The 7,500-nt window shown below is 33.1% G+C and overlaps 1 long non-coding RNA gene across 1 annotated transcript in view; it reads left to right on the forward strand.

Moving 5' to 3' along the window:
- Window positions 1-3,672: 3,672 nt before the first annotated feature.
- LOC149134813 (uncharacterized) overlaps window positions 3,673-7,500 on the forward strand; it is a 12,654-nt gene continuing 8,826 nt past the window's right edge. Inside the window, exon 1 of the long non-coding RNA XR_016242468.1 lies at window positions 3,673-3,762. This is a non-coding gene — a long non-coding RNA (uncharacterized LOC149134813). The remainder of the gene's footprint in view (window positions 3,763-7,500) is intronic.

Raw genomic sequence — 7,500 nt, forward strand, 5'->3', positions numbered from 1 at the left:
CAAGAAAAACTTTGAAAAATGCAAAATTTAGAACATAGAATGTATTCTAATGAATGATGTGTTTAATAACTATTTCTAGTATTATGCAATTTTGTCAAACAAGATACGACCAAACCTCTTCTTTCCTTTCTCTACTGCTGTTGTTACTAATTAGAGGCGGGAATAGCCGATACCATTGACCAGAGATCTTGACCGGTATCTTATTTTATCAAGCCGTAGGGATGAAAGATAAAAATGACCACGGCAGAATGTGAACTCATATTCTTGAGTGATTTGAGCAAAGAAATAAAGCATTTTCTTCGAGGTTTTAACTATTTTGTCAGCTCATCTCCCCAAAAGATTGAGTTCTGATTTAGGTACAAGATCTGCATTTTGAAAGGGTGAGAGATTGTTGACACTATCGACCTCAATATGCAACCGACATAGTTGAGCTAATAATGGTTTCTAGATGAGCAACAAGGCCAGGTGCTTTTTTTTATGTTAATGAAATTAATTGACCTCATGGTCTCCAATACATGACTGGTATCTTATTCAATCGACTCAAACAGTACGAAAGTTAGTCCCTGCGGGAATAGAACTCAGGACATACAGTATCGTACGAAATACTGTAATTTATTTCTCCGACGCTTCAACGTTTCCACTAGCTCACTGCTTTGAAGTTTAAGAACAAACATAATAAAAACAATAACAACGATAATAAAAGTATATTAGCATTGATTTCAAATTTTGTCAGAAGGCCTACAATTTCGGGGGAAGGGCTAAGTTCATTACATTGACCCCGCCTCCCCATCAATTCTCAACTAGAATTTATATCATCGGCCATGAAAGAAGGAAAGACAAAGTCAACCACGGCGGAATTTCAATTCAGAACGTAAAAAGCGGACGAAATGCCACGGAGCATTTCCCCTGACCCGTGAAAGATTCTCTCGGCTCACCTCCTTAAAGAATATTAATATTGATGATGATATAAGCAAAAACCCTTTGATTTGAGGAAAAGGGGTTAGGAAAATCTATGTCGTCATAATTTCACTCGTACATAATTTTATGGGACCCGAAAAGATAAAAGGCTAAGTCGACCTCGGCAGAATTTGAACTCAAAGCATAAAGACGGACGAAATGCTGCTAATATTTTTGCCTGCAGTGCTAAAGATTAATAATAATAATAATAATAATAATAATAATGATAATAATAATAATAACAATAATTAATAATAATTATAATGATAATAATAATAACCTGTTGAACATGCTCCATGGTAACTGACAGTATATGCATCTCTGATCACGAGCAGAAGTAGTGTGGGGGGGGGGGCATCATGGTCATGTGCTGAGAGGAATTTTTGGGAGTTTAAATATTTCCCTTCTGGAACCATGGGTGGTTCAACATTATTAAACAACGCTTAATCAGGGACGTTTTGAGTGGAAAGGGTTACTCGATCTGACGAACATTCTAACTGGGCCCCACCTGCAAAATCATGCGGTGTTCATCTTGATATGAGATCCCCATGTCGCACACATATGGTTGTGGTGTGTGTGTCTGGTGTACCTTTATCAGACGGATAGTTACGGTGGGTATATAGGGATATCTCCGAGTCAATTTGATAGCATGCGCTGCTCTTGTACTCAATAATAATAGAATCAAATTGTTGTTGATGCTAATGATGAGACAAGTATGCATTGATAAGAATGCACTGTCCTCAGTGTAACCACAACGGCCTCAACAGGCACCGGACACAAACGGTGTCACTATCCGTCCGGCTATCTAAAATAGAAAAATCTACGGAGAGACTTTGATTGTTTTCTTCTGAGACCGGCATTTGCGCCCGAATCATGAATGTTTTCTGAACTGACTACATTGTTGGAGGCTGTCCTTATTTCTCATTCTACTCATCTATACACACATGCACACACACACACACACACACACACACACACACACACACACACACACACACACACACACACACACACACACACACACACACAACACACACACATACATACATATATATGTGTGTGTGTGTACACACACATATGTGCTTGTTTGTATCAATGCGTGTGCAAGTGGGAGTGAGTGTAGCATTTAATTGTTATCTTGAAAAACAACTGCGATCCGAAATACTAGATCCTTAGGAGGGAAACAATATTACTCTTTAACAATAATACTCTATCCTTTAAGGGCTCAGCGACATTGGAGATGCATTTGGTGTTTGATGCAGGGAAATCTTTGAATGACGTACAGTAGCAAATGAAACCATTTTCCATTTGTAATTGTTCTGAAATTTGTGCTACGTATACCACTGGTATTTTGTAATATAATTGCAATAGCAACGTACAAATCATGACCATGTATATTTTTACTACTACTACTACTACTACTACTACTACTACTACTACTACTACTACTACTACTACTACTACTGTTGCTTCTTTTGTAGTCACTCTTATTCAATGATATGCTAACCTCTTGATTGTGGTCTTTGTTTTAGACATTACTTGTATGAGTACACCTACGTATATATCATTATGTTTGAATTTTAGTGCTTTTTTATATACATATATATATATATATATATATATATATATATATATTATGTTTGAATTTTAGTGCTTTTTTATATACATATATATATATATATATATATATATATATATATATGTAGGAAGAATTCACAAAAGAAACAAAAGACGAAGACAGGTGGTGCAGACAACAAGCAGATGTATTAGTATAATGCTCGGGAAGTGAAAAAGTCTTTAACCTTTCGAGCCTACGCTCTTCTACAGAAAAGGAACACAGAAAGAATATATATATATATATATATATATATATATATATATATATATATATAAATATATATATATATATAAATATATATATATATATATATATATATATATATATATATATATATATATATATATATATATATATATATATATATATATATATATACGTATATATATATATATATAGTTGTAATTTACAAAAAACAAAACAAAAGACAAAGATGGGTGTGTAAACAACAAACAGATGTATTAGTTTAACGCCTGGGAAATGAGAAAGTCTTTTACGTTTCGAGCCCACGCTCTTCAACAGAACGGAACACAGAAATAATCAGAGAGAGAAAACAAAATAACATAAAATAAAAATGAACTAAGTTATATTTTATTTTATACATATATATATATATAGGTATGTATATATGTGCGTGCGTGCGGGTGTGTCTATAAAAGAGAGTTCCTTCTTTCAATATTTTTCTTATCACTTAAGCGATTCTATTTTAATTACCTAATATCCAACAGACGGTACCTATCATACAAACAAAGCGTTTGTTCACACACACACACACACACACACACACACACACATACACACACACACACTCACATACAAACACACACAGACACAGACACAAACACAAGCACACACGTAAACTTACGTATATAAGCATACATTTGTGAATATATATACATCTTATATATATATATATATATATATATATATATGTATTTATATATATCTACACACACACACGCACACACAAACACACACACACACATACACACACACACACACACACATATATATATATATATATATATATATACATATATATATATATATACATATATATATATTTATATATTCACTTATATTTGAATACAGATGCAAAAATGTTCTCACAAATAACCGTGTTCACAAACGTACATAAACGTACATATATGTGCGTGTGTTCGCGTGCGTTTATATATGGATTGAATGTGAGTATAATTTTGTATTTTTCTGTATTTTTCGTATATAATATTTCGTATATTTATCAATTATATTCTTCATTTATTTTCATATGTAATATTCGAAGGACAAAAGCCAAACCAGTGCACGTTCACACCTCACGCCAATAATATACATACATAAACACACACATTTTCAAAAGTATATATATATAAATAGATAGATATATACATACATACTTACATACTTACAAATACACACACACACACACACACACACAGACACACACACACACACATATATATATATATATATAAATTCTTACTCATAGTTAACCACATACTCTGTGTGTGTTTATGTGTGTTCGTGTACTGCGAAACTGTTTTAACACAATATATACACATAGATAGAAAATTTCACAGATATATATGACAAACCAGAGAGAAAGCAACAAATAAAAGGTAAATATGAGAATAAAAATGTTAAAACATTAGAAACAAACATATTTCAGAAAAGTTAGAAAACAAACAAAAACGAACGGAAACAAAACAACACCAATAAAACCTGTTATATGTTGAAATGCGACATATTGTCTAACAAGTATAAAATATATATCATTAATTAATGCCCCCAAGCAGACATTAGGTTGTTCTTGTCTTGTGTTTAAATTCTTTTATGTAATATTTATGTCTTCAATAATTATCTTGTCTTTCTCTTAAATTTAATATTCTATATTTAATAGTAAATACAGTTATACATACATACATACATACATACATACATATATATATGTATCATACATCATATATATATATGTATATATATATATATATATATATATATATATATATATATATATATATATATATATATATATATGCGTGTGTGTATATATATGTATGTATATATGCAGAGTAAGAGGGAGAATGAGCATGTGTGTGAGAGAGGGACAGGGAGAGAAGCAGACAGGCAAAGAATGAAAGAAAGAGAGGCGGACAGAGGGACAGAGCGACGTAAAGGAGAGAAGTGTGTATATTCGTGGCGAATCAGTTTTTGTGACGAACTTTCGATTTCTATTTGAAGCCATTTCACTTCATTTAGGTTGTGAACACTGATTATTATAGCCATCACAATCACCATCATCAACATGCTTGTCATGGTCACCACTGCCCAGGCCGTTGTCATCATCGTCACCAACGACGTCGCAGTAGTATTCATCATCATCATCATCATCATCATCACCATCATCATCATTGTCACCATTATCATTATCATTATCATTAATATTACCATCATTATCATTAACGGCATTGTTATCACGGGACATTATAAACCATATTCCTCCATTGTCTTGGTATTATTCCGCTTCATCTTCCTGGCTGTCGACGTCATTTCCTTGATGGTGATGGTCCTAATTATGAACTTCATGTTGATGATGACGATTATGACCAAGAAGCTCATAATATGGATAATCACCGCCTATACCTCAATAACCATCACCACCACCACCACCAGTAACAACCTCATATAGGCCAAAGAATGAGGCCCCATGTACACACACACACACACACACACACGCGCACACATATACAGACACGCATACATACATATATTCATACATACATTCATGCATACAAACATTCATACATATATATCTATAGAAAGAGAAAGAGAGAGAGAAATTCATGCATATAGACATACCTTTATACACATATATATGTACACGCATAATGTATACGTATATATATATGTCTATGTATGCATGCATATATGTATGTTTGTATGTGTGCATGTATGTATGTATGTATGTGTGCATGTGTGTATGTATGTAGGTATGTGTGCATGTGTGTATGTATGTATGTATGTATGTATGTATGTATGTATGCATGTATATTTCTTGTATTTGTGTATATTTCTTGAAGTTATGCTGTAGCACGGCCGTGATTTTGTACCTTTGTCAGAGTTTCCTTATTTGGTCTGTTTCTTCTGGGTTGTAGGATTTTTTCTTATCCCAACTGCTGGATGTGTTTTAATTCTTGTTGTTGGCCCATTTAGTAGATGAGGAAGCTTGACATTGCTGTCCTCATCTACCACATGAGAGAGAGAGAGGGGAGAGAGAGAGAGAGAGAGAGAGAGAGAGAGAGAGAGAGAGAGATAGAGAGAGAGAGAGATAGAGAGAGAGAGAGAAATATATATATATAGAGAGAAAGAAAGTGGGGAGAGAAAGAGAGAGAGAATACTCTCATGTTTACATACCGCTATGAAATCATAGTTCCTAAATTTAACGGCAAAAATTGTTGGTTACGTTGGTGTGATCAGTTAGCACACTTTTCACCTGTATATATATATATATATATATATATATATATATATATATGCATTTATTTCGAGTAATAATTTCAGTGGAATACCGTTAATTCAAATTCGATAGATGATTAGGTTTTTTAATTCATTAATTTTCATGTTTGTCTGCAATAAACTCATATATGGTTCCTCCATTGGAGTTTACCAGAAATTTTACTTAGGAGCTTGCTTTTCTTTAATATGAAATTTGATGTTTCAAAGTATACTTCCGTTCTTTTGATTGAATAAGTTGGAATTCGTTATTAATATCTAAATTACTTCTAAAATCTACAGCCTGTCTTTTCTCTTTTGTTGTTTTTGTATGATGTGTCGCACTCTTTACAATTTCAAATTTGTACCTCTTCACTTTAAATTCCATATGTATTCTACTAGTGGTATCGTATTGCCAAAGAGTGTTAGCAGATATGTATTTGGGCGTATCATAGCAACTCGTGATATATTTTGTTTTAATGGAAATAATAGAATACCTAATGTTAGCTTGGATAATTGTGAGCATTTATACTTCACCTTCTTAGGCACTATTCTTCAAAACACTGATCTACAGTTATATGTGTTTGGGTTAATCATGCGACTCTTAGAAAACCGTTTTTGTTCTTGATGTATTTTATGTCTCAGTGGTGTCACGTTGATATGCGGCTCATAAAACTGTTAATACTGAAATCAAAACACAGCACTGATTTTAAACATTTTCTTGAGAAGAATTGAAATAAATGACTATGAACCAAGAGTTTCTTCAAAATTCGTGTGCGTGTTAGTCTGTATGTATATAGGTACGTGAATATTCCATTATATATGTACACGAATATCAAAGTGTACACACACAAAAACACACACACACGCACAAACACACACATATACATTTATATTAATCTATATGTATATATGTATGCATGTATATATATATTCATATTGATACATATATGGATATATATATATATATAAAGTGTAGTATGTTGCCACTTAAGTGTGGCTGACCCCTAGGGGTGGATGTTACTGTTGCTTTTAGCCCCAGGAGGACATCTCCTCCAGCTGGCTTATCGACACACTACTGTGTCCTGTTTGCTATACTACACTTTATCGTGCAGTTACTGTTAATACTTCATTTAGAGAATTAACATTGCTTATATATATATATATATATATATTTATACATACATGCTTATACACACATATGCACACACACACACACAAACACACAAGCACACTACACATGTACATATTAACGTGTAGGCTAGTGTTTGATGCTAGAGAGGGAAGATACGGTCCCTCTGTTTGTGCCCTTCGGGTTAAAAGTAGAATGTCTGTATAGCCTGCGGCGCTCTCATCAGTATTTGCGATTCCTGATATGACCAGCAGATCTAATATCATATTGCAGCTCAATGCAAATCTTAATATTATTTATA

This window comes from Octopus bimaculoides, chromosome 7, assembly GCF_046866305.1.
Source record: "Octopus bimaculoides isolate indiv1 chromosome 7, ASM4686630v1, whole genome shotgun sequence".
Taxonomy (NCBI): domain Eukaryota; kingdom Metazoa; phylum Mollusca; class Cephalopoda; order Octopoda; family Octopodidae; genus Octopus; species Octopus bimaculoides.